The sequence below is a fragment of the Cervus canadensis genome, chromosome 27 (assembly GCF_019320065.1).
Source record: "Cervus canadensis isolate Bull #8, Minnesota chromosome 27, ASM1932006v1, whole genome shotgun sequence".
In the NCBI taxonomy this organism is placed as follows: domain Eukaryota; kingdom Metazoa; phylum Chordata; class Mammalia; order Artiodactyla; family Cervidae; genus Cervus; species Cervus canadensis.
The window spans coordinates 6635283-6660312 of NC_057412.1; the positions used below are offsets into that span (position 1 = coordinate 6635283).

The following is a 25030-nucleotide window of genomic DNA, read 5'->3' on the forward strand; positions in this document are numbered from 1 at the left end:
ATTGTAATGTCAGGTAGGTACTTTTATGGATGGGCAAAGTGTAAAAAAACCATTGGTAGCATTATGGGGTTGTTTAAAGACTGTCACTAAGAACTGTTAGATTCAAAACAGTAACCATAAACCAAGTGCCAAAATAAACCCACTTGTAATAATGCCTATATTCTGATATAGTTATTATTTTGATGTCTAAATGGCTGGTCATCCATATTTGTTTTTAAAAATAAAGAAGTCTATTTAAATAGTTGATCATATCTTTGAAATTAATTGAGCCTTGAAGGTCCTAATTAATAAAGTAAATAAAATGAAGGATAAAATGGGAGCACATAAGAACAGGAAGAAGGAGGGAACACACATTGAAGTTTTAGAGGGAAATGATACAGTAGGAACACATTTTAATTATAATAAAGGCACTTAATGTCATCAATTTTTTTTTTTTTTACTTAATAATTACCCATGCTTTTAGGAGAATCAAATAAAGCAAGTGAACACTGGAATAACATTAAATCAGGTATGGATGACCCCATTCCCACTTAGTTCAGTTCTGCAGATGCAGGGAACAGACTTGTGGACACAGCAGGGAGGGGAGAGAGTGGGCTGAGCTGAGCAGCACTGACATAGTCACTGAAATAGAGAGCTCGTGGGGAGCTGCAGTGAGGAAGCGGAGCTCACTCTGGTGCCCTGTGATGGCCTAGAGGGGTGGGTGGGGAGGTGGCAGGGAAAAACAAGAGGGAGGGCATATATTGATAAGTATACTTGTGGCTGATTTATGTTGTTGTATGGCAGAAACCAACACAACATTGTAAAGCAATCATACTCCAATTAAAAATAAATTAAAAAATAAAGTAGCATTTTTTGTTTTGTATTTACCTGTAGCTTCCTTGGTGGCTCACACGATAAAGAGTCTCCCTGAAATGCAGGAGACCTGGATTCCATCCCTGGGCAGAGCAGACCCCCTGGAGAAGGGAATGGCTACCCACTCCAATATTCTTTTCTGGAGAATTCTGTGGACAGAGGAACCTGGAGGGATACAGTCCATGGGGTCGCAAAGAGTTGGACACGACTGAGCAACTAACACATTCATCCGTTAAACACATTTTTACTAGGCATAAGGTAAGTCCAGTTTAGGAACTTCAGAGGCTTGTTCTATTTTACTTAGTGGAATTGCTTCACTTGGGATATATGAGGTTCTGTTACCTGTGAGCCATTTGAGCAGAGATGTCAGGTAGACCTTTGATTATGGGGGAGTCAAAGGAAGACACCTCAGTTGGTGGTAGTCATTGAACAGGATGGGATTGCCTTAAACAGCAAAAATATATGCAATCTCAAAGGGCTTTACAGAGATGACAATTTATACTATATTTACACATTCATTGGGTCAGTCCTGGGTGTTCATTAGAAGAACTGGTGTTGAAGCTGAAACTCCAATACTTTGGCCACCTGATGGGAAGAGCTGACTCATTTGAAAAGATCCTGATGCTGGGAAAGATTGAGGGCAGGAGGAGAAGGGGACGACAGAGGATGAGATGGTTGGATGGCATCACCGACTCAACGGACATGGGTTTGGGTGGACTCTGGGAGTTGGTGATGGACAGGGAGGCCTGGTGTGCTGCAGTTCATGGGGTCTCAAAGAATCAGACATGGCTGAGCGACTGAACTGAACTGACTGGAGGAAAAATAAACCTGGCAGATTTAGGTCTTATTGTCAAACTCCCAGAGTTTAAGAGAAGCCAGATGTACAGCTATAGTAATTTCACTATGTACTGATGATAATTTTGGGCTTTCTCTAACATTCTTCCCCTTCTTTCTCTCCCCCTTCTACTCAATTTACTGAGAATTTTATTTAGAGAATTTGTTTGTCTAACAATTGTATGTAGCATAATTCACCTACTCATAAGTTTCCATAAGTAGGCAGCAGTGAAAGAATGAGAATAATATCCAGTTAATAAAGTGCATCGCTAATAGTATTTTGTTCCAGAACTTTCCTAGTCATAACTAATATTAAGCAGTGGCCTTTTATACTGGCTGAAAATTTTTGTAGCAGGATTATGAGCTAGGGTGACCAAATGTTCCTGGACTAGGGGATGTTCCTGCTTTCCCTGAGCACGTTTGGAAAATGATTTCTATTTATCAGAAAGGATTTGGAAATTTCTGTGAAAAGGTGATAAATTCAGAATATTACTTGCTTGTTTGTAGCCTATTCCCAGTTGAAACAATAGAAAGCTCCAGGAAACCTGATTATTGAAAGGGAAAACCCCACCTGTCCCCTCCCTTTTGTAGGTCCTTGGGAAGGGTGGCGACAGGAAGAGGAATGATATGTATTCGCCACATTCATTAGAGTGGAATATAAAATTGAACATGCTGTTTGCATCTGAGCCTGAGCGACCACGATTCCATTATGTACTGACCTTTAGAGGAAGGCATCAGGGTGGTTTGAATAGTCAGTATTTGGGCTGTAAGACAAACCATTCCAGAACACAAGATTTCTGGATGTGATGAGGCTTATCCCAGAGATCCACAGTAGCAAAAACAACACATACGCAAGAAGGTCAAGAGATCTGACAAGAGAAAGTGCGTGTGTGCTCAGTTCTTTTGGATGCTTTGCGACCCTTTCAGGCTCCTCTGTCCATGGAATTCTCCAGGCAAGAATACTGGAGTGGGTTGCTATTTCCTCCTCCAAAAAAGAAAATGGTGCCTATATAAAATATAACAGATTGTTGAGAAGCCAGCCACGATGACATGTTATGACATGTCAAGGATCCCATTTCTGTTTGTGCCATTTGCAACATTGTTCTGTTACTTGCCAAACAGTGCAGATTAACAAACAGAGAAAGGAGCTGCTCTGCTTCAATTATTTTATAATCCAAGATATTCATAAAACTATTTCCTGTCAATTGAAAGCACTTTAGAATATTTAGCTACCAGGATACATTGTGCAGGACATGATGTTCAAATCAGCAGATTGACGTGGTAGTATGAGAATTGTCATTTGTTAATTTTGATCAAGTCACTTCATCTTTCTTTGCCTGATTCTTACTTGTAAAATGCAGATAATTACTGAGATAATGTACAAGAGAGCACAGCAAAAATTTGTACCTTTTCTAACATATAAAAAATGCAATAGTTTTGCATGATATCACCAATCTTGGGGACAGAAAAGATCAAAAAACAATTGTCATAGAATCGAGTTTGCTTATCCAGTGAGGGGGAAATGGAAAAACCATTGGCTTAAGTGGAAGTGGAAAGGTCATTTGGGGAGTTCAGAGGCTTTTGTCCAGGGTAAAAATGTGCAGGGGTTGTCATTAAACAGTTATACATTCTCACCTGCAGAAATATAATTTTTAAAATAACTTCTCTATACCCAAGCCTAATTATAACAGCTTCCTTGTCACTGTCAAGGAAAACTCAGTTTTCCAGTTTAAGTTGCAATGATCACTCTGCCTTGGCATGTGTCAATTTCTAATTTAAATTTTGTCAACTCAAGCTTCTCTAGATTCCATTTACCTCCTTATCCTTTGGATGTAATTTGAGTCCCAGAATGAACATGTATATCTTCTTGGCTTTCATGACATTTGCTTCTGCTATAGATTTACAAAACCTATCTAGTGTTTCAAGTAACTTTACTTCAGACTGTATCTGCCAAGATTATATAAAGAAAACCCTCACGTTACTTCAGTGATTGGGGGAAGAGCATAGTAAAAGAGATGAGAAACTACAATGGTAAATAATTAAACATAAAATTATCATGCCTTAGAGGGAAGACAATTTCCTCTTTTTCCAGGTCCATCAAGGTCACAGTGATGCCTGACATCCAGAGCCTCTAGCACTTAATATTCTTTGGGATAGAGTTACCTTGGAGGGAATGGCTTCTTAGGAGAAGTCTTCGGAAGAAGAATGGCCTTGAACAGCTCTACGATTGCAGTAGAGATGGCGGGATGGAGCAGTGGTTATTCACTAGTAATTACCTCTCCCTGGTGGAGACCACAGGGATAGTAAGAGGTGGTAATTGAAGGATTAAAGACCCTTGCTGGAAAAAGGGTCTTTAATCTGGGAAAGATTGAGGGCAGAAGGATAAGGGGACAGCAGAGGATGAGATGGTTAGATAGCATCACTGATTCAATGGACATGAATTTGATCAATTTCCTGGAGATGGTGAAGGACAGGGGAGGCTGATGTGCTGCAGACCATGAGGTCACAAAGAATTGGACATGACTCAGTGACTGAACAGCAGCAACAGCAATTAAAGGATGCAACAAGTTGGTGGTGGCAGTAAAGAGAACATGTACCACTGGTGCCAGAGCATCAGGAAGACCCCCTGAGTGTTCCAGGAGACCCAGGTCAGACACCAAGGACTGTAGCCTGCCAGGCTCCTCTGACCATGGAATTCTCCAGGCAAGAATACTACAGTGGATTGCCATTCCCTTCTCCAGGGGATCTTCCTGACCCAGGGATCCAACCTCGATCTCCTGCATTGCAGGCAGATTTTTTACCATCTGAGCCACCAGGGAAGTCCAAGGAAAGCTTGATGGATGAGAAATAGTTAATGCAATGCTATTGCTGTGTGTTTCTTCCTCTCAAACAAAGCAGTGGTTCTCAACTGGAGCTGATTCTGCACTCTAGGGGACACTTGGCCAGGATTGGAGATATGTTTTTGGTTGTCAAAACTGGAGAGGTGCCATATTGCCTCTGGTAGACAGAGGCCAGTGTGCTTAGTCACTCAGTCGTGTCTGACTCTGTGTGACCCCATGGACTGTTGCCCACCAGGCTCCTCTGTCCATGGGGATTCTCCAGGCAAGAATACTGGAGTGGGTTGCCATGTCCTCCTCTAGGGGATCTTCCCAACCCAGAGATCGAACTCAGGTCTCCCATATTGCAGGCAGATTCTTTACGATCTAAGCCACCAGGGAAGCCCAAGAATACTTGAGTGGGTAGTCCATTCTTCTCCAGGGGATCTTCCTGACCCAGGGATTGAATTGGGTTCTCTTAGACAGAGGCCAGGGATGCTGGTAAACATTCTATCATGCACAGGGCAGTCCCTCACAACAAACAGTCATCTCACTTAAAATGATAATGGTACTAAGGGTGAGAAACTTTGACCCACAGAAAGATATTTGCATCACCAACTCAATGGATGTGAGTTTGAGCAAACTCTGGGAGATGGTGGAGGACAACGAAGCCTGGCATGCTGCAGTCTATGGGATCGCAGAGGGTTAGACATGACTGAGTGACTGATCAAAAACAAGATTCTACTGATCCACATGGTGGGGTGGTAGGAATTTGAAATGCGAATTTTTTTTTTGGACAGTGTTATACAGGAAAGTACCTATTGTGAATATCCAACACAAACTCAAGTGTTTAATTCAGATGATGTCTACTTGTTTTTAAAATGAGCAAGGAAAAATAGCAGTCAGTGATGAGAATGTTCCTGTTGAGTTCCAAAAGAATCAGAATCCTTCAGGCCTACATATTTCCCAATTTTGCTTCTCAGAATTACCTGTGGAGATTTATGAGTATTTCAGAAATTCTGATTCCAGTAGCTTAAGTGTAGAGCCAAACATCTATATTTTTGGAAAGATTTAGATGAGATTCTGATGCCCAGTCTGGGTTGAAAACCACTGTTTCACGGTCACATTAAGAAAACTAAACTAACTTAAATCTTCTTACTCTTGCTTCTCTGCTTACAATCTGATAGTTTAGAGACTTTAGTTAGGGAGAGAGTCAGGGGTCTGTAGAAATGTATACCACACCCCCTTCATTCTATATCTTATCCAGAGCCTAAGTTTGCAGAACTATAATAGTCTTGGGCTATATAAATAGATAAACCGACAAAATCTCTTCTCTTTCTTGTTTTTATAATGAATTCATGAATTCTCCCAGCAAAAGTGTGTGACCCATGAAGACTTGATGAGATATTCAGGCAATCTACATAACTACTCTCAACAAAAAGTTACTCTTTGTATTTCTCCCTTTGCCCTCTTGACCTCCATGTGGCTCCCTCATCTCGTCACCTCCCCCACCCCACCACATTTGAATGAAGTTACTGATGAGGAAACAGGGTCAGAGATTAAGGCCTCAAGGTTGCACAGGAAATCAGGGGGGTAGATTGGATCACATTTCCAGCAGCTGATCCAGAAATCCCACCTAAATAGTTTATCCGGAGTTCTGGAAGGGCAGTTTGTTGCAAAACAGGCTGCAAGTGAAAAAAAGGACAAGCTGGCTTGTCCATCTGCAGAAAACACACATAGCGTCTCACGTCCACACTCAGGCAAGGATTTAACTTTTAATTTTGATTCCCTCCATGGTTTATGATCTCTTGATTTCAACAGTTCAGTGTTCAAGACAATATCCACCAAATTCAAATGAGCAACAAGAGAAACTGTTCAACTTAAATGACATCTTTTTCTGGGTCTGTTCTAAAGAAGATGCTTCTCGTTTTCTTGTTTTTCTTGCTTCCAGCAGGGGGTGCGTTCTCCTCCTGTCTTTAGGAAAATCTGATCCCCTAGTGTTATCAATATCCAAGAATTATGGACGGACATCTTCAATTCTTTGGAAAAAAAAAAAGCAATATTATTTTAGGTTTTGCCTTTGAATCCACTGCAAGCACAGCTCAAATCATTTCAAGCTCTCTTCATTTGCGTGGAAGAAATGACTAAAAGTGATTAATGAGAGCTCTTTGAGGACTTTTGATGACAAGTTTATTGGGAAATGTGAATATGGAAACTGCTATCATTTCTGTTTCTAAAATCCATTTCCATGAAAAGAGTGAAAAACATTATTAAGCCCAGAAAGCCTTTGCTTTTGCACCAAAAAGTGAAAATGGAATAAAAAGGCAAGTCAATATAAACATCATGTGTTCCAGATGAGCTTTACCACATGACCACAAAGGAATGAGACAAGGTTCTGAGAAATAAGTGACAGGGACTGGAAAAATGTAAACGGTAAGCCCTTTTCATATCATCTAAAAAAAAAAAGGTGTCACATTTTCTCTTGTGACTCTGGAAAAATGGTACCTGATGAGTATAATTTATTGTCAAGTGCCAAAGGCAGATGTGACTATCAAGATGCTTCTCTTTTGCTTTTTACTCTGAGACTCATGAGCCAGAAGGCTAATCTCATGGGTAAAGAATCACTTGGGTTTCCCAGGTGGCGCTAGTGGTAAAGAACCTGCCTGCCAAAACAGAGACATAAAAGACTCCGGTTTGATCCCTGGGTCAGGAAGATCCCCTGGAGTAGGGCACGGCAACCCACTCCAGTATTCTTGCCTGGAGAATCCCATGGACAGAGGGGCCTGGGGGCTATAGTCCATAGGGTTGCAAAGAATTGGACATGACTGAAGTGACTTAGCACAAGGAATCACTTGTTCACTCTGTAAGTCTATAAATATGTATAATCTAAATTTTTATCACTCTTTATAAAAATTTCAGACTGGTTTGAAAATGCAGGAAAGGTAGACCACCTAGAAAAAGGGTCCTTGTTACACAGTATTGTTGTTATTTAGTTGCTCAGTTGTGTCCAACTCTTTTTCGACCCTGCTAGGCTCCTCTGTTCATGGAATTTTCCAGCAAGAATACTGGAGTGGGTTGCCATTTCCGTCTCCAAATACAGTACTATAGTTTATTGCTTTGTCAATAGAGAACTAAGGAAGCCACAGTTCTGAGCTATCCTCTGGAGGTATTAGGTAGATGCAGCTCTGAGCTACCAACTTAGAGAATTCTTGATCCTGCACATGTCCCTGGAGACAATGTGGCCAAGCAATTAGGAAGTTTCTAAACAGAGAGGAGGACCTTTGGTATGCCCAGATATCAGAATACATTTCAGAGCTTCTGGACAGGATGTTCCTCTTTTGAATAGCTTATTATACAAGGACTGGGTTCTGATTCATCTTAGCTTTGTTGTGTTTGAGAGTCCTCATGTCAAGAGCACCATGGCAGCTTTCTTTGTGTTTGTGCTGAAGTGGAAAGGATAGAGGTTATCCCAGAGGCCAGGAAACAGTAATGTGTCTCCAGATACCCTGATGGCCTCAGAGTTCCAGAAATGCAGAGCGGAGCCCAGAGCCAGCTACCGAAACTCAGAAATGTAACTTTAGCTTGGCTACATTCTTTGGTGGAGAATATGGCATAAGAAAAAGGCTTATGGCCATACAACAATGATTATCTTTGGTTTCAAAACATTTACTTACAAAATGATCTTCAGGGGCGTGTAATCACTGTGAAATTATAGTGTAACTCTCCAATCAAACTGTGTATGATCATTGAAGCAAAGGAAGGAGTAAAGTCAGTTCAGTTGAGATCCGTGAGCCAAGCTTGTTGAAAAAGACTGGATTCCTGTAGCAGCTTATCTTCCACTAACCCCACAGTCAAATCGCTTAAACCTCCATGTGCCCCACTTTCTTCAGCTGCAAAATAAAGTGCATACCTAACTCTGAAGACCTTTGCAGGGAAAGAGTAAGAAGGTGCTTTTTTTTGAAAAAAAATTTTTTTTAAATTAAAAGAAGACATAGATGTAAAGACCAGATTTTTGGACTCAATGGAAAAAGGTGAGGGTGGAATGATTTGAGAGAATAGAATTGAAACATATACATTACTATCTGTAAAATGGATGACAGTGCGAGTTCCATGCATGAAGCAGGGCACCCAAGGCTGGTGCTCTGGGACAACCTAGAGGGATAGGGTAGAGAGGAAGGTGGGAGGGGGGTTCAGAATTGGGGGGACACATGTATATCTATGGCTGATTCATGTTGACGTATAGCAAAAACCATCACACTATGGTAAAGTAATTATCCTCCAATTAAAAAAAATAAATTAATTAAAAAAAAAAGAACATGTTTCTATAAAGAGGCATAAAATTATTTAGGGCTTGCTATTGGCCTATCACTGAAGGCATATTGGTTTCACTGATACTGCAGAGGAATTTCTTTTTATTTCATGACTTTATAAATCAATAGTTATATGAAGTATCTGACTTGGTATGTACTTTGATAAAATATTTTAATAATAAAATAATAATGGCAACAGCAATGATTTGTGAGTTTTATAACACAGTATCAAACACTATTTTGTGTATTTACTCCTGTAAATACACAGTATTTTGTAACAGTGTTTTGTGTATTTACTCCTAAAGGTGATGGCAAAGCCATCTGCTGAGGAGACATTATGATCTCCAGTTTTAGAGACGGGACAAATGGGAAAAGAGATTGGAAAAGCTGGCCACCCAGTTAGAAAGTGGTCGATGCATTATTCAAAGCCACTGCTGTTTGATTCTAGAACCTATGCTTTTGACCACTATTATGGTTGAGTTGGAGGGCTTCCCAGGTTATGCAGTGGTAAAGAATCTGCCTGCCAATGCAGGAGACCTGGGTTCGATCCCTGGTTCAGGAAGATCCCCTGGAGGAGAAAATGGCAACCCACCGCATTATTCCTGCCTGGAGAATCCCATGGGCAGAGGAGCCTGGCGTCCATGGATTCCCAAAGAGTCAACATGACTGAGCGACTGAGCATGCACCCACACAAGGCTGACTTGTGTCCCCTCCTCCCCCCATTTGTATGTTGAAATCCTGACCTCTGGTACCTCTGAATGTAATGGCATTTGGAAATAAGGTCTTTAAAGAAGTGATTAACTTTGAATGAGGTCATTAGAGTGGGCCCTAATCCAATATGACCGGTGTCCTTTTAAGTAAGGAAATTTGGACAGACACACAGTGAAGGAAGACCATGTGAGGTCACAAGGAGAAGACAGTCGTCTGCCAGCCAAGAGAGAGGCCTCAGCAAAAACCAGCTCTGTCAGCACCTCAGGGTTGGACTTCTAGACTCCAGAACTGCGAGACAATAAATTTCTATTGTTTAAGCCACCCAGTCTGTGGTATTTGCTATGGCAGCCTTAGCAAACCAAGGCAATCACCATTATATCATGTTAGCTCATCAGAGAGGGAAGATATTCAGCTTGGAAATCCTTAGTTAATCTTAGGAAATCATCAAGTCAAAGATAAATCATTTCAGCTTGTTTCTATCTGTACCTTATGTCATCTAAACATAGAAACATCTCATCTTTTCTGTGACAGATTATCTTACTATTCAGCAAAGAGTCATAGCCCTCTTCTCCATGGAAGACTATACCTCCCCGCCCCACTTCTGGATTCTTGGTCATGTGAGTTACCATTGTCAATGGTAACTTGGTGTTGAATTGAGGTGAGGTGAACAGAGGTGTGAGATGTGTCTAGACACAAACTTTGCCTGTCTTGCCTTTGAAATTTGGACCTGAGAAAAAAACACATGTTGAGCAGACTTGAACCTATCCTGCAACTTAGGTCAGGAGTCCAGCCTGGCTCAGCTGACCTTCGGCTGACACTCAGATCAGTAGTCATGTATGGATGTGAGAGTTGAACTATAAAGAAAGCTGAGTGCCGAAGAATTGATGCTTTTGAACTGTGGTGTTGGAGAAAACTCTTGAGAGTCCCTTGGACTGCAAGGAGATCCAACCAGTCAATCCTAAAGGAGATCAGTCCTGGGTGTTCATTGGAAGGACTGATGCTGAAGCTGAAACTCCAATACTTTGGCCACCTCATGTGAAGAAAAGACCCTGATGCTGGGAAAGATTGAGGGCAGGAGGAGAAGGGGACGACAGAGGATGAGATGGCTGGATGGCATCACCGACTCAATGGACATGAGTTTGAGTTAACTCTGGAGTTGGTGATGGACAGGGAGGCCTGGTGTGCTGCTGTTCATGGGGTCACAAAGAGTCAGACATGACTGAGCGACTGAACCGAACTAAGCTACGGATAATGGAAGTGGATATTTTCTGTGTGGCATTATTGAGGCAGTAACCAATGCACCTGTTATCACTTTTAAATTAATTTTAATTGGAGTACACTTGCTCTGGGCTTCCCTGGTGGCTCAGTGGTAAAGAATCTGCCCGCCAGTGTAGGAGACGCAGGTTTGAACTCTGGGTTGGGAAGATTCCCCTGGAGAAGTGGGGAAAGTGACAACTCATTCCGGTATTCTTGCCTGGGAAATCTTCATGAGCAGAGGAACCTGGCGGGCTACAGTCCATGGGGTCTCAAAGAGTCAGACATGACTGAGCGACTACACAGCAATACCAACGACATACTTGCTTTACAATGTTGTGTTAGTTTCTATGATACAGCAAAAAAATATTAGTTGTGTGTCTACATATATCCCTTCCCTTTTGGATTTCCTTCATATTCAGGTCACAACAGTACATTAGGTACAGCTCCCTGTGCTATATAGTAGGTTCTCATTAGTTATCTCTTTTATACATAGTAACAATAGTGTGTATGTATCAATCCCCATCTCCTATTTCCTTCCTCTCTCCTTCCCTCTTGGTGTCCATATATTTGTTCTCTATATCTGTTAGATTATTGAAAAAGTAGGAGAGTTCCAGAAAAGCATCTACTTCTGCTTCATTGACTATGCCAAAGCTTTTGACTGCATGGATCACAACAAACTGTGGAAAATGCTTCAAGAGCTGGGAATACCAGACCACCTGATCTGCCTCCTGGGAAATCTGTATGCAAGTCAAGAAGCAACAGTTAGAACTGGACATGGAACAACAGACTAGTTCCAAATTGGGAAAGGAGTACATCAAGGCTGTATATTGTCATCCTGCTTATTTAACTTATATGCAGAGTACATCATGAGAAATGCTGGGCTGGATGAAGCACAAACTGGAATCAAGATTGCCAGAAGAAATATCAATAACCTCAGATATGCAGATGACACCACACTTATGGCAGAAAGTGAAGAAGAACTAAAGAGCCTTTTGATGAAAGTGAAAGAGGAGAGTGAAAAAGCTGGCTTAAAACTCAACATTCAGAAAACTAAGATCACGGCATCTGGTCACATCATTTCATGGCAAATAGATGGGGAAACAGAGGAAGCAGCGAGAGACTTTATTTTCCTGGGCTCTAAAATCACTGCAGATGGTGACTGAAACCATGAAATTATAAGATGCTTACTCCTTGGAAGGAAAGTTATGACCCACACAGACAGCATATTAAAAAGCAGAGACATTACCTTGCCAACAAAGGTCCATGATGTCAAAGCTATGGTTTTTCCAGTAATCATGTATGGATGTGAGAGTTGGACTATAAAGAAAGCTGAGTGCCAAAGAATTGATGCTTTTGAACTGTGGTGTTGGAGAAGACTCTTGAGAGTCCCTTGGACTGCAAGGAGATCCAACCAGTCCATCCTAAAGGAAAACAGTCCTGAATATTCATTGGAAGGACTGATGCTGAAGCTGAAACTCCAGTACTTTTGCCACCTGATGTGAAGGACTGACTCATTGGAAAAGACCCTGATGCTGGGAAAGATTGAAGGCGGGAGAAGGGGATGACAGAGGATGAGATGGTCGGATGGCATCACCGACTTGATGGGCATGAGTTTGAGTAAGCTCTGGGAGTTGGTGATGAACAGGGAAGCCTGTTGTGCTGCAGTCCATGGGGTCACAGAGAATTGGATGTGACTGAGCAACTGAACTGACTAACTGATATCTGTGTCTCTACTTCTGCTTTGCACATAGATTCATCTGTACCATTTCTCACTCTTGCTATCATTCTATCATAGGGTGCCTACTAGCACACTATGTGTGGATCATATTGTGTAACAAAAGTCTCCATGGGTTTCCCTGTTTGATTTGGGGAAAAACTCTTGCCAACACTCTTCCAGGGATTTCCCCACATCCTGGACTTCAAGTGCAGAGAGGCATTCCATTAAGTTTAGCTGATTTCTGGTCTTGTGGAATCTCCTTATAAAGGGAAATTTGGACAGAAGCATAACTTCTGAAGACCAGATTTGCAAAACTTACAGTTGCTATTAAGCAGCTAGGACAGAGTAGAACCTATAAAGAAAAAAGACACTGAGAAGGGAGGAAAATATACAGTGGGACACCCAGAACAAAGAAATAAAGAATATCAAAGGTAAGTTTCATGCTCTTTCATTTTGTCAAGGATTAAACCTGATCCATTACAGAAGAGGGCTTCCCTGGTGGCTCAGTGGGAAAGGACCCACCTGCCAATGTAGGAGATATACGTTGGATCCCTGATTCAAGAAGAGCTCAGACACCACACCACAATTGCTGAGCTCTGGAGACCAGGAGCCGCAACTATTGAGCCCACATACCAAAATCACTGAAGCCCACATGCCCTAGAGCCTGTACTCTGCAACAAGAGAAGCCACCGCAATGAGAATCCTGCACACAACTGGAGAAAAGCCTGTGCAGCAGTGAAGACCTGGCCCAGTCAAAAATAAAGAAATGAATTAACAAGGAAAACGATAGCCCAGATGAGGCATTACCCAATATCCATCAACAGTAGGGTGAATAAATACATCGTGGTATATGTATGCAAAGGAATACCTGATAGCACTTGTTATGGCTTTAATTGTGTGTGCATGATAAGTTGCTTCAGATATGTCAGACTGTTTGTGACTGTGGCCTGTAGCCTGCCAGGCTCCTCTCTCCATAGGCTTCTCCAGGCAAGAATCTGGAGCAGGTTACTATGCCTTACTCCAGGGCATCTTCCCGACTCAGTGATCGAACCCACATCTCTTACGTCTCCTGAACTGGCAGGTGGGTTCCTTACCACTAGGGCCACCTGTTCTCTCCTCCAAATGCACATCCATATTGGAGTTCTAACTCTTATTTGGAAATAACGTCTTTGCCCATGTAATTATTCAAGATGAAGTCATACTGAGGTAAACTGAGCCGCTAATCCTATATGACTGGCGTCCTTATAAAAATGCCTTGTGAAGAGAGAGATACTCACAGGGATAGCACCACGTGAACATGAAGGCAGGGAACAAAATGATACATCTACAAGACCGGAAGTGCCAAAGAGAGCCAGCAAGCCGTCGGAAGCTGAGAGATGAGCATGGAACAGAATCTTCTTTACAAGGAATCAGCGCTGCTGATGTCTCGATCTTGGACGTCAGGCTTGCAAAACTGTGAGACAATAAACTTCTGTTAAGTCACCTAGTTTGTGGTTAGAACAGCCTTAGGAAACTAACACACAATGAAATGGACATACTTTTCTTCCATGCGATAATATGGACGATTCTAGTGACGTAGTTTTGAGTGAATGAAGCTAGATGGTACCATGTGTAATACGAATGTCTAGTTATATAAATTTTAAACATAAGGGAAATTAACTTCTAGTGGTTACCACTCAGGTGTGGCAATTAGTATATAGAATGAAGCATAGACAGGCTCTCCCGGCACTGCTGTATTCTGTTTCTTGATGTGCAGCGGGCACAGAGGTGTATTTTTTGTTCTCTTTGAAATAGTTTATTGAGCTGTATTCTGATGATTTGCTATTTTTTTGCCGGCATGTGCATGTCAGTACAGATGGTAATTTAAAAGATATCCCTGGGGAAACGTAGTGAGGGGAGAGACGGAAGCTAGAGGATTTAGAAACCCCATTTGACCCTGTCAGTAAGCTCATGAGCAGGGGGCATGTGGTAACACCTAAGGCACAGTGAGGGTTTGGTTCAGGCAGGAAGAAAGACACTTCTGTGCTTGCTGAGGAGGTACCAGCGGAGGGTTTGTGCAGTTTTCCACTTTATCAGAGCTCCCTTCTTTGTCTCCAGCAAAAAAAAAAAAAAAAAAATGAATTTAGTGTTTCCAAAATATCTTCTGGCAAGTCTCTTTGCCTTTTCTAAAGTTCATTTAAAACGTCGTCCATTTCTCCGGCAAAGCCAGGGAGTCCTTGTGTCCATATGACACGACTCCTGTTGCTATGGTAACCGAATGTTTACTAGAGAAAATATTACCAGTTAATAATAGCCTGAATGGAAATAATAGCTACTGCTAGGCCCTTTAGAGTTACACACCATCAATTTCCAATTTGCTGAAATAGGTGCAATTTGCTTTCTGAGTTTCAAAGTATTACTTTTTCCAGGCCTTCACGGTCCTCCCCCCACACCATGCACCACAGGCCCACACCCACACGTCCATATGCTTCTAAAGAATGTTCTGTTTGTCCAAAATGAGGACAGAGGGCAGCTGTTCTGTTGGATCCCTGTCAGAATCCCAACAGTATCCCAACAGTAGGAATAATGAATAAATTAGAAGTTTACTATTTATTGGCTTTGGTGAATAGTGAAATCACAGAGAGAACGATCACAGAGAGTATAATTCATACTCTTTCTTATACCCAATCTTTTCCAGAATCTCATTCCCAAAGAGCAAACCAGCAAGCAGATGTGTTGAATTACTGTGTCAAAAATCATACCTGTGCATAACAAAAATGCCTTTCAAGGTATTCAGCCCACTCTCTCCGTGAGTCTGGGCTTTTTATGCATTTGTTCCTTTCTTGATTGATGTCTTTTTTCTATTATTTATTAATTCAGCAAATGGATATCGAGTTAGGCACAAGCCTGGTTCCCCAGGTATGCAGACCCAGCTCTGGCTGGTCAGAGGAGCTTTCAAGATACTGCATGCAATGTTTTGATGAAGTCAGCCCTCCCACCACCAGCTTTCCCACTGAATGCCAACAAAGAGAACAGCTGGAAGGACACAGATCATGACTCAAGTTCCATGTCTCTCAATGAGCCACCTTTCACCCCCACGTTGGAAGCTCTGTGAAAACACGGGGTGGGGAGTGCAGCCTAGGGCCTGGGCTTGGGGGAGGGAAAAGCTCTCCTCCAAAAGGCAAAGAAACAAACAGCCCTTCTGAGAGTCCAAGCTTATGCTTCCAGAAAAAAAAAAAAAAGAAAAAACCCTGAGAAACACTTAACTACCATGACAACCACCAGCTCTATCGCACTTCCACTGGACCCATGAGGGTAGAAGAAAGGGCAAGTGGACAAGTTTGACTCTGTGGGCAGGTTAATAAGAGGGCCAGGTCATCTCTGGAGATGGATTCTTCTCCTCTAAGCCAGTGCTTCTAACACTTGATATACAAGAGAATCGGGCTTCCTGGGTGGTAAAGAACTTGCCTGCCAAAGTAGAGAATAGATTGCACTTACATAAGAAGGCACATCATCTTTACACTTTGCTTTTGATCTGCTTGTTAGAGAATGAGTTAGAGAACTAGTTTATGGGGTAGCTAGGATGAAAGTCAAAGAAACAGGTCAATATTCTGTCAAGTATGTTGTTTGATCTAAGAGCTGGAAGGTGAATGCTTACTTTCAAAGTAGATGCCTTGACTCTTTTATATCTGTAATGAACATATATCCCTGTTTTGGTATTTTGTCTTTGGGGATCAGTAAAATACAATTTGCGAGCTAAATCTATCCGTATTCATATGTTTATATATCACCCTTGGCTGCTTTTACCTACAACGGCAGAGTTTCACAGTGGAACAGACTGTATGGTCAGCAAAGTCAAAATTATTTACTATCTTTTTACAGACAAAGTTTGCCAGCCTTTACTTTAGAAGAATCCTTTAAAAAGCTAGAATCAGTGGGAGGTATTTCCATAATGATCGGTATCATGAGGGAAATCACTTTTGATAATGAAGGTGACTCAAGTTTGTAAAAATGTTTTTGCATACATGTTAACCTCATGATCTCCATGAAAGGGTTGTGAAGTAGGTATTCTGAAACCTGTTTCATGGACAAGTAAGTAGAGGAGGTGAGGTAAAAGGATTTACTTGACTCTTATTTTGGGGGATGAGAACCACTGTCCCAAATGTCCTAAATTCATATGATTTCTATTATTCCAATTCTACCCTAGAGCTGAGTATATCTATTTATGGAGAAACCCCATCTAGTATCGTTTCCAAAGTGCTGAGAAGGCCTTTGAGTCCCCCAGACATCTCAGCCCAAATTCCAGCAGCACTAGAAATTCTTTTCTTTAGAGCAACATGTTCCTTTTCAGAAATGTAAAATGCTTCTGGGAGGGTGAGCACATTAAGTCTGGCTACAAGTCACTTGCATTTTTCAGATGAATGTTCTTCTCCTAACAAGGAGATATGAGGGACTTTCCTGGTGTCCCAGTGGCTAGGACTGTGTGCTCCCAATGGAGGGGGCTCAGGTTCGATGTCATAGCTAAGAGTTTGTGTGTGGCAACTAAATATGCTACATGCCTCAAGGAAGATCACACATCCTGTGTGCCACAACTAAGACCGGGTGCAGCCAGATAAGTAAAAAAATAAATGAATATATAAGCCAGGGATCAAACCCAGGTCTCCTGCATTGCAGGTGGATTCCTTACCAGCTGAGCCACCAGGGAACCCCAGAATACTGGAGTCAGTAACCCTTCTCCAGGAGATCTTCCTGACCCAGGAATCGAACCAGGGTCTCCTGCATTGCAAGTGGATTCTTGCATTGCAGCTGAGCTACAAGGGAAGCCCCCAATATATATAAAATCATTTTAAAAAGGAGTTATGATGCCCTGTGGTGAAGGCAGATTGGAAGAGAATGTGCAGAGTGTTGCAGAAGGACTGATGTCTGAGTGTGGCCAAGGATGCAAAGGAATAAATCTGGCACTAGGTGTTGGGCAAAGGAGAAATAAAAAGGATAAGCCTCCTGAAACTGCTAAGTTTTCTCTTTATTCACAATTCTTGTTCTCTCAGTGTTACAGTGAGAGTGGCGCTTAAGCTTATGGGCTTCCTAGGTGGTGCATTTTAAAAGAATCCGCCTGCCAGTGCAGGAGACATGGGTTTGATGCTGGGTTGGGAAGATCCCCTGGGGGAGGAAATGGCAACCCACTCCAGTATTCTTGCCTGGAAAATCCCATGGACAGAGGAGCCTGGTGGGCTACAGTCCATGGGGTTACAAAGAGTCGGACACGACTGAGTACACTTAAGTGCATGGCACTTAAGCTTAGACAAATGGATCATGGATCTGATTTATTTTAAGTGATTCATACATTCTTATCATCTTTTCCCTCCAACCCTATGACCAACCTTGTTCCTCATCTCACAGTTGCCTGGATACTCGTAGCCAGAGTGCTGACAAGCTTCCCAAGGATGAGAAATTTGCTTTTGTGAGAACTCGAGAATTATAACCCCAAGGAGGTTTCTTGCCACCAGAATGTCCCTGGAGCAAAGCTGAATATTCTCTAGCAGATTGTAAATTTAGGGTATGGTGCTAGCGGAGAGAAGAAGGGACAGCAGCAAATGTCAGGACCACATGGTTTTTAGTTAGATTGTAGTCAATGTGATATTTGTATGATACACTGTGTTCTGTGTTCAAAGATGTTCTTGAAAGAGAAGAGATGCTTCCTGTGTGCCAAGTAATGAATAATCAAGGGGGAAACTGGAATGGAAAACAGTTTTAGACTTGAGTGTTGTTAGAAAGAAGCTAGAATTGTGATTTTTTACGTTGGAGGCACCATCCTAACAAAATGCTAATGGGTTTTTCTGCCTCATTTTCTGGTGGATGACAGAAATGATGTTCAAACCTGATATGCATGTGTTATGGATGTTTCTATTTTTTTTACAGAACATCTATAAATTATAGAGTTGAAATACATGCCCTGAAAATATGAAATTAACTCAGTGAGTGGATTAATTCAGCTACTTTAGGATAGTACTAATAAATATAGAGAAAGATGGAGCTTTCATAGATGAAACTCATTTCCTTTAAATTTGTATAATGGTGCCATCCATCCCTTTTTCTTGAGAATTTTGTTAATGGTACAGATGTTCCTTTATAGGGTAGAGAGAGAACAGAATTGGGTTCTTTTTCTATTACTGCTCTTAATCAATCTTTAGGTAAATCATTGTGTTTTCTTGCTTGATTTTCTTATCTGCACAAGGAAGAGATTGAATTAGACAGCTTCTGTATTCACCAGGGAAGCGTTGGTGGCTCAGTGGTAACGAATCCACCTGCCAGTGCAGGAGACACAGGTTCGATCCCTGGGCTGGAAGGATCCCCTGGAGAAGGACGTGGCAACCCACTCCAGTCTACAGTCCATGGGGTCCTAGCTACAGTCTATGGGGTCACAAAAGTCAAACATGACTCAGCGACTAAACAACAACATGTCTCCTCTTGCCTTTTAGGATGTAATGCTCTGCTTCATTTGGACCATAGACTCTGGTCAGCATTCCTCTTCTTTCCTTTTGATCCTCTACCATTTCATTTTCTCTTGACATGACTCACTAAAATTAATTTTTTGACTTTGGATTCATCATCTTTCATTCTTTTTGTTTCCAATCATTTTGCCCTCTGGGTTAGCATCTTGGTTTCATAGAGTTTGCAAATGCATGGGTTAGAGTCTCACCTCTTATTTGAAACAACGGTGACAGACATCATCCCAGTTCCTCTTATTCCTCTCCAGGAACAGAAAGCCTGTGATTTCCAAGGGTTGATGCATTTATCAATAAATTAGCTTAACTTTAACGATGCCAAATATGACTGAGTTCTTGTATGAGTCTCTGACACACCAGATCTCATTAAGTATGCCACCATTCTATTATGATTTTTTAGAAATTGAAATATAGTTGATTTATGGGCTTCTCCGGTGTTGCTAGTGGTAAAGAACCCGCCTGCCAATGCAGGAGATATAAGAGATGTGGGTTTGAACCCTGGGTCCGGAAGATCCCCTGGAGGAGGGCATGGTGACCCACTCCAGTATTCTTGCCTGAAGAATCCCATGGACAGAGGAGCCTGGTGGGCTACAGTCCACCAGTTGCAAAGGGGCAGACATGACTGAAGCAACCGAGCACACATAATTGATTTACAGTGTTGTTATTCTATTATTTTTAAGCTCATATTTTGGGGTAATATAATAGGTTTATTGCCCCTACATAAGTATATCACACAGCTATTCTAACCAAAGGTTATGAATCATTATGATTTCCTCAAGTTTGAAGAGAGGAAGGAATGACTGGTGGTATGAAGCAATGCCAAAAAAAAAAAAAAAATCACAAAAAGCATAGCTCTGTTTTGAAGATTTGTGAAAGTATTGCATGTACAATTTTGCTTCAGGATGAAGGAGAGAGGGAGGGAGAGAGAGGGCCAGCTTATCAATGATGTTACACTGCAGATTATAATGACAAGGAAGGTGATGTCCCAGGCTGCTCTGAAGAGTCCACTTGAAGTGAGAAGTCAACTTCTAACATGACTGTGTCGATATGAAACAAAAGCATCACATAGCTTTGCCCGACATCGTTTTCCCTGCTTTGTTCCAATTGTCTGGAGACCGTGGAACGAGATGTTGTCATAAGCCCAGAGTTATGTAGGAACGTTTAGTCAAGGCAAGGTTGGCAGCTGGGCAAATTGTTTTACGACACGTACTAGGTTCCTTCAACCTAGTGAATGATTCTGGGCTTCCCTAGGGAGTGAAAGCTCAACACATGAGCATGAGCATGTGGTATACACATGAGCAGTGGTCAAACTCTTGGTAAAAACAATTCTTTGAAGAAACCCAATGGCCATCCTGAGGACTGCTTTTAGTCCAAGAGTTGTTAGGAATAGTATTTCCTCATACACACAGCTCCTTTTGGGGCTGCTGCATAAAGATGGGACATGAGTGATGCTGGTAGACAATTTTGGCTGCAGTCTTTCTATTCTGAATTAGACTGTTTCAAATAATAACATAGGTGAACTAGTAATGTGTGCTCAGTTGCTCAGTCCTGTCTGTCTCTGCGGCCCCATGAGCTGTAGTCCACCAGGCTCCTCTGTCCATGGGATTATCCAGGCAAGAATACTGGAGTGGGTTGCCATTCCATTCTCCAGATAGTCTCATCCTATTGTTGAGATTCCAGGCCCAATTAAAAAGAATGAAGTAATTCCATTTGCAGCAACATGGATGGACATAGAGATTGTCAGACTGAGTGAAGTTAAGTCAGAGAAGGAGAAATAGCTTATGACATCACTTATAGGTAGGATCTAAAAGGAAATGATACAAACGAACTTATTTGCAAAACAGAAGCAGACTCACAGACTTAGAGGATGAACCTAAGGAAGAAGGCTGGGGAGAAGGGATAGGAAGTTTGGAATGGACATATATACATTGCTGTATTTAAAATGAATAACAAATAAAGACCTGCTGTATAGCACAGGGAACTCTACTCAATGTTATGTGGCAGCCTGGATGGAAGAGGCATTTAGGGAAGAATGGATACTTGTGTATGTATGGCTGAGTTCTTTTGTTGTCAGTTATGTATCAATACAAAACAAAAAGTTAAAAAATTCCAGGCCCAGTGTCTGAAGATATTCATTTTCTTTTCTCCACAACATCTATGCATATACCTTAAAACATATATCAATAAATGGAAACAAAAATTGAAATTCAGAGAGAGAGGTCATGGAAAGCTATAGTTTCTAATTATTGGGCCTTGAAAATGGCAAGCAGAGAGGAAGAAATAGGACAAGGGTATCAGTGTCCGTAGCTTCTGATTTATTTCAAATTGAACTGACTTGGGAGCATGATCTAGTTCTTCCTAGTGTACGTTTGTCCCACAAATGTTTCCTGTGTTTAAAAAAAATGGGAGGCATCTTGGCTGGGTGTGTGTGAGGGAGGGTGGTGGAGGATAGCATTTGCAGAGGGCTTTCCTTTCTGAATTTCAGTGTTTTGCAATCTGTGTTATAGTTATTAAGTGTTGATATGCCAACCTCATTTGCTCTTGAAGTGGACTGTTTAGAATGTTCATCTTAATAGTTTAACAGATTTTTTTTTGCCACTGCACTTAGTTATTACCCAAAATAAGAATCCCTAGTAAACTCATATGCAATAATTGCAGAAATACGTTTTCAGCAATCTCTCTAATCTATAAAACAGATATTTTATTCTGTCACAAATTTTCTACTGGTGTGTATTTAAATCTTTTCCTCTCTAGTGAATATTTTAATTGCTACAAAGTTGAAAAATTAAAAATGGATGGATGGTTTGATTTTGTCAGAGTTAAGCAAAGGCATGCATGTATATGACTCTGGTTCATTCTATTCTTTGAGAGATTTTAAAATAAAACATTTGGAGTAAAACTAGACTATTTGGATTATTTCCAACCAAAGGTTCATTTTTTTCCATTGATTTTTGGCATGTGATGTCCATAATTGGGAAAAGGAAAGAATAAAAAATTTCTAGCCCTCCATTTGAAACTGTATGGACCCCTGATGACTATACTGATGAGAATTTTATCACAAGGATGTGGATCTGCTTAGAAGATAGTAGCTCATAAAGTTTACCAGTTTCAGCCCTTTATCAGCCTGATTTCAGTCTCTGGGCAATTAATTCCAATTTTCTCTATTTCAGAGTTCTCTCTAAGCTGAGACTCAGATGGAGAAGCTTCTCTGGAACGTTTGCCATCTGGAACAGACTCTGTGCATATTTGCCCCTTGTTCCAAATCTCGGCTGGGATCAGTCACGTCTCCCTTTTTTATGTCCCTTATCTTCCTGAGTGTGTTGAACAAGTTCCCACAACTCAGCAAATGACTCCAACTTGAGTCAGGTCCATGTGCTTTGGAGGGAACCAGACCAGCACCAGCCGTGACCCAGAGTCCCTGTGCAAAATGGCTGGATAGTTTAGGGCTTCTCCTTAGGAAGCATTCCTCTCTCAATATTTCTGGATAGTTAGCTAATAGGATGAAATTTACTTAATAGGAATTAATGAAAAGGCTTTGTAGAGGGTCATGATAACCAAGAGTTCTGCTGTGTCCTGGGGTTCCTGGGTGCTCTAGCTATTCAGATATTAGAAGATGTACCTGATTCACTCTGAGCCTGCTGATGGCACTTCAGCTTCTGTCCTTTGTCACACACTCATCTCTTGGATTTCCTGTTGTGTGTTTATCAGGGTATAGTTGTTTTGCAATATCCTGTTAGTTTCTGCCGTGCAACAAAGTGAATCAGCTACATGTATACATATATCCCCTCTCCTTGGGACCTCCCTCCCATTTCCCCCCAATCCCACCCCTCCAGGTCATCACAGAGCACTGAGCTGAGCTTCCTGAGCTTTATACCCAATTCATACATTCTTATCATCTTTTACCTCCGACTCTATGACCAACCTTGTTCCTCATCTCACAGTTGCCTGGATACTCGCAGCCTGAGTGCTGACAAGCTTCCCAAAGATGAGAAATGTATATATGTCAATCCCAACCTCCCAAATCATCCCACCAACGCATTCCCCACCATGTCCACACACCTGTTCTCTATCTGTATCTCTATTCTTGCCTCGCAGATGGGTTTACTGTACCATTTTTCTAGTTTCCCCATTTACCCTCTGATTTTGAATGCACTTTCAGCTTTTCCTCTCTGTGGCCATCCTGGGTCTTCTTCTGTTGTCTCTCTTTCTTGGCCATTCCAAGTCCTTGCATATTTCACAGGGATATTCTTGGCTTTTGCTGGTGAAGACCTTCACCTCCCACCCAGCTATACACGTATCTCTCTTCCACATGCCTTCTGGAGCCTCAAGTCCTGAAACAACAATTTAAAAGTGCCATCTGGCCATATTTTTCTCCTTTTTTTTTTTTTCTGAGCCACAAATCATCAGAATTTACTGTCCATCCCATTTACAAGCACTCATCTCTATCATAGTGCTTTTCCATGAATGTGCATGTGTCTCACCTCAGGAGGTTGGTGAGGGGCAGATTCTGTCTGTTGGCCTGGCCTGCCCCCACCCCCCCCAGCCGGTGTTCCAGGAGGTGCAGGTTCTTCTGGCCCTGGGATTACACTGAGAGTAGCAAGGCTTTGCGGTTCTTGGTTTTCATTCATTGGAGGCTGCATTAGGTTTCCACCATAACAGAGTACCACCACCTTGGTGACTCAAAACAATACAACTTATTCTTCCACAGATCTAGAGGCTAGACATCCAAAATCAAAGTGTCTACAGGGCTATCCGCCCTCTGAAAACTGTAGAAGAATCTTTTCCTGCCTTGTCCAAGCCTCTGGTGATTTTCTGGCAATTTTTGGTGATCCTGGGCTTGTAGATGCATCATTCCAGCCACATGGCTATCTTCTCCTGCTGTGTCTTCAACATTTGTTGTTATTGTTGTTCAGTCACTAAGTCATGCCCAACTGTTTGTGACCCAATAGACTGCAGCACACCAGGCTTTCCTGTCCTTCACTATCTCCCAGTTTGCTCAAACTCGTGTCCACTGAGTCAGTGATGCTATCTAATCGTCTCATCTTCTGTTGCTCCCTGCTCCTCCTGCCCTCAATCTTTTCCAGCATCAGGGTCTTTTCCAATGAGTCGGCTCTTTGCATTAGGTGGACAAAGTACTGGAGCTTCAGCTTCAGTATCAGTCCTTCCAATGAATATTCAGGGTTGATTTCCTTTAGGATGGACTGATTGGATCTCTTGCAGTCCAAGGGACTCTCAAGAGTCTTCTCCAACACCACAGTTCAAAAGCATCACTTCTTCAGTGCTCAGCTTTCTTTGTGGTCCAACTCTCACATCTGTACATGACCACTGGAAAAACCATAGCTTTGACTGTACAGACCTTTGTTGTATCTGGCTCTGTGTTCACATTTCCCCTTTTTATAAGGACACCAGTCATATTGGTTTAGAGCCCACTGGAAGGACCTCATTTTAACTTGATAGACTTTATGAAGACCCTTTTTAGTAAATAAGGTCACATTCTGAGGTATTAAGGGTTAGAAATTCAACATATCTTTTTTAGGGAGCCACCATTCAGTCCATGAGATGTGTACTTCCCTTTGTCTCAGGCAACTTTATTATATTTTTTCTTAAATAGAATTCAGTACTTCAATCAACAACTGAAACATGAGAAACTATGGATCTTTGACTTAGAATGGGCTTCCCTTGTGGCTCAGCTGGTAAAAGAATCCATCTGCAGTGTGGGAGACCTGGGTTCAATCCAAAGGTTGAGAAGATCCCCGGGAGAAGGGAAAGGCTACCCACTCCAGTATTCTGGCCTGGAGAATTCCATGGACTGTATAGTCCATGGGGTCACAAAGAGTTGGACAGGACTGACTGACTTTCACTTTCACTTGACATAGAATGGGCCAGGGAATGTACAGATTTGGTGTCACCAAGAAAGGCACTGTAAGATAGGAATATTTAAAAAGAAAGAAAGGGCTTTCCTGGTGGTTCAGTAGTTAAGACTCCATGCTCCCAATACAGGGGACATGGGTTCAAGTCCTGGTGAGGAAACTAAGTTCCCACATGCCA

The 25030-nt window shown here is 41.8% G+C and overlaps 1 long non-coding RNA gene across 1 annotated transcript in view; it reads left to right on the forward strand.

Annotated features, from left to right (window-relative positions):
* The first annotated feature begins 986 nt into the window (after positions 1–986).
* LOC122428788 overlaps positions 987–25030 on the forward strand; it is a 52652-nt gene continuing 28608 nt past the window's right edge. Inside the window, exon 1 of the long non-coding RNA XR_006265818.1 lies at positions 987–1110. This is a non-coding gene — a long non-coding RNA (uncharacterized LOC122428788). The remainder of the gene's footprint in view (positions 1111–25030) is intronic.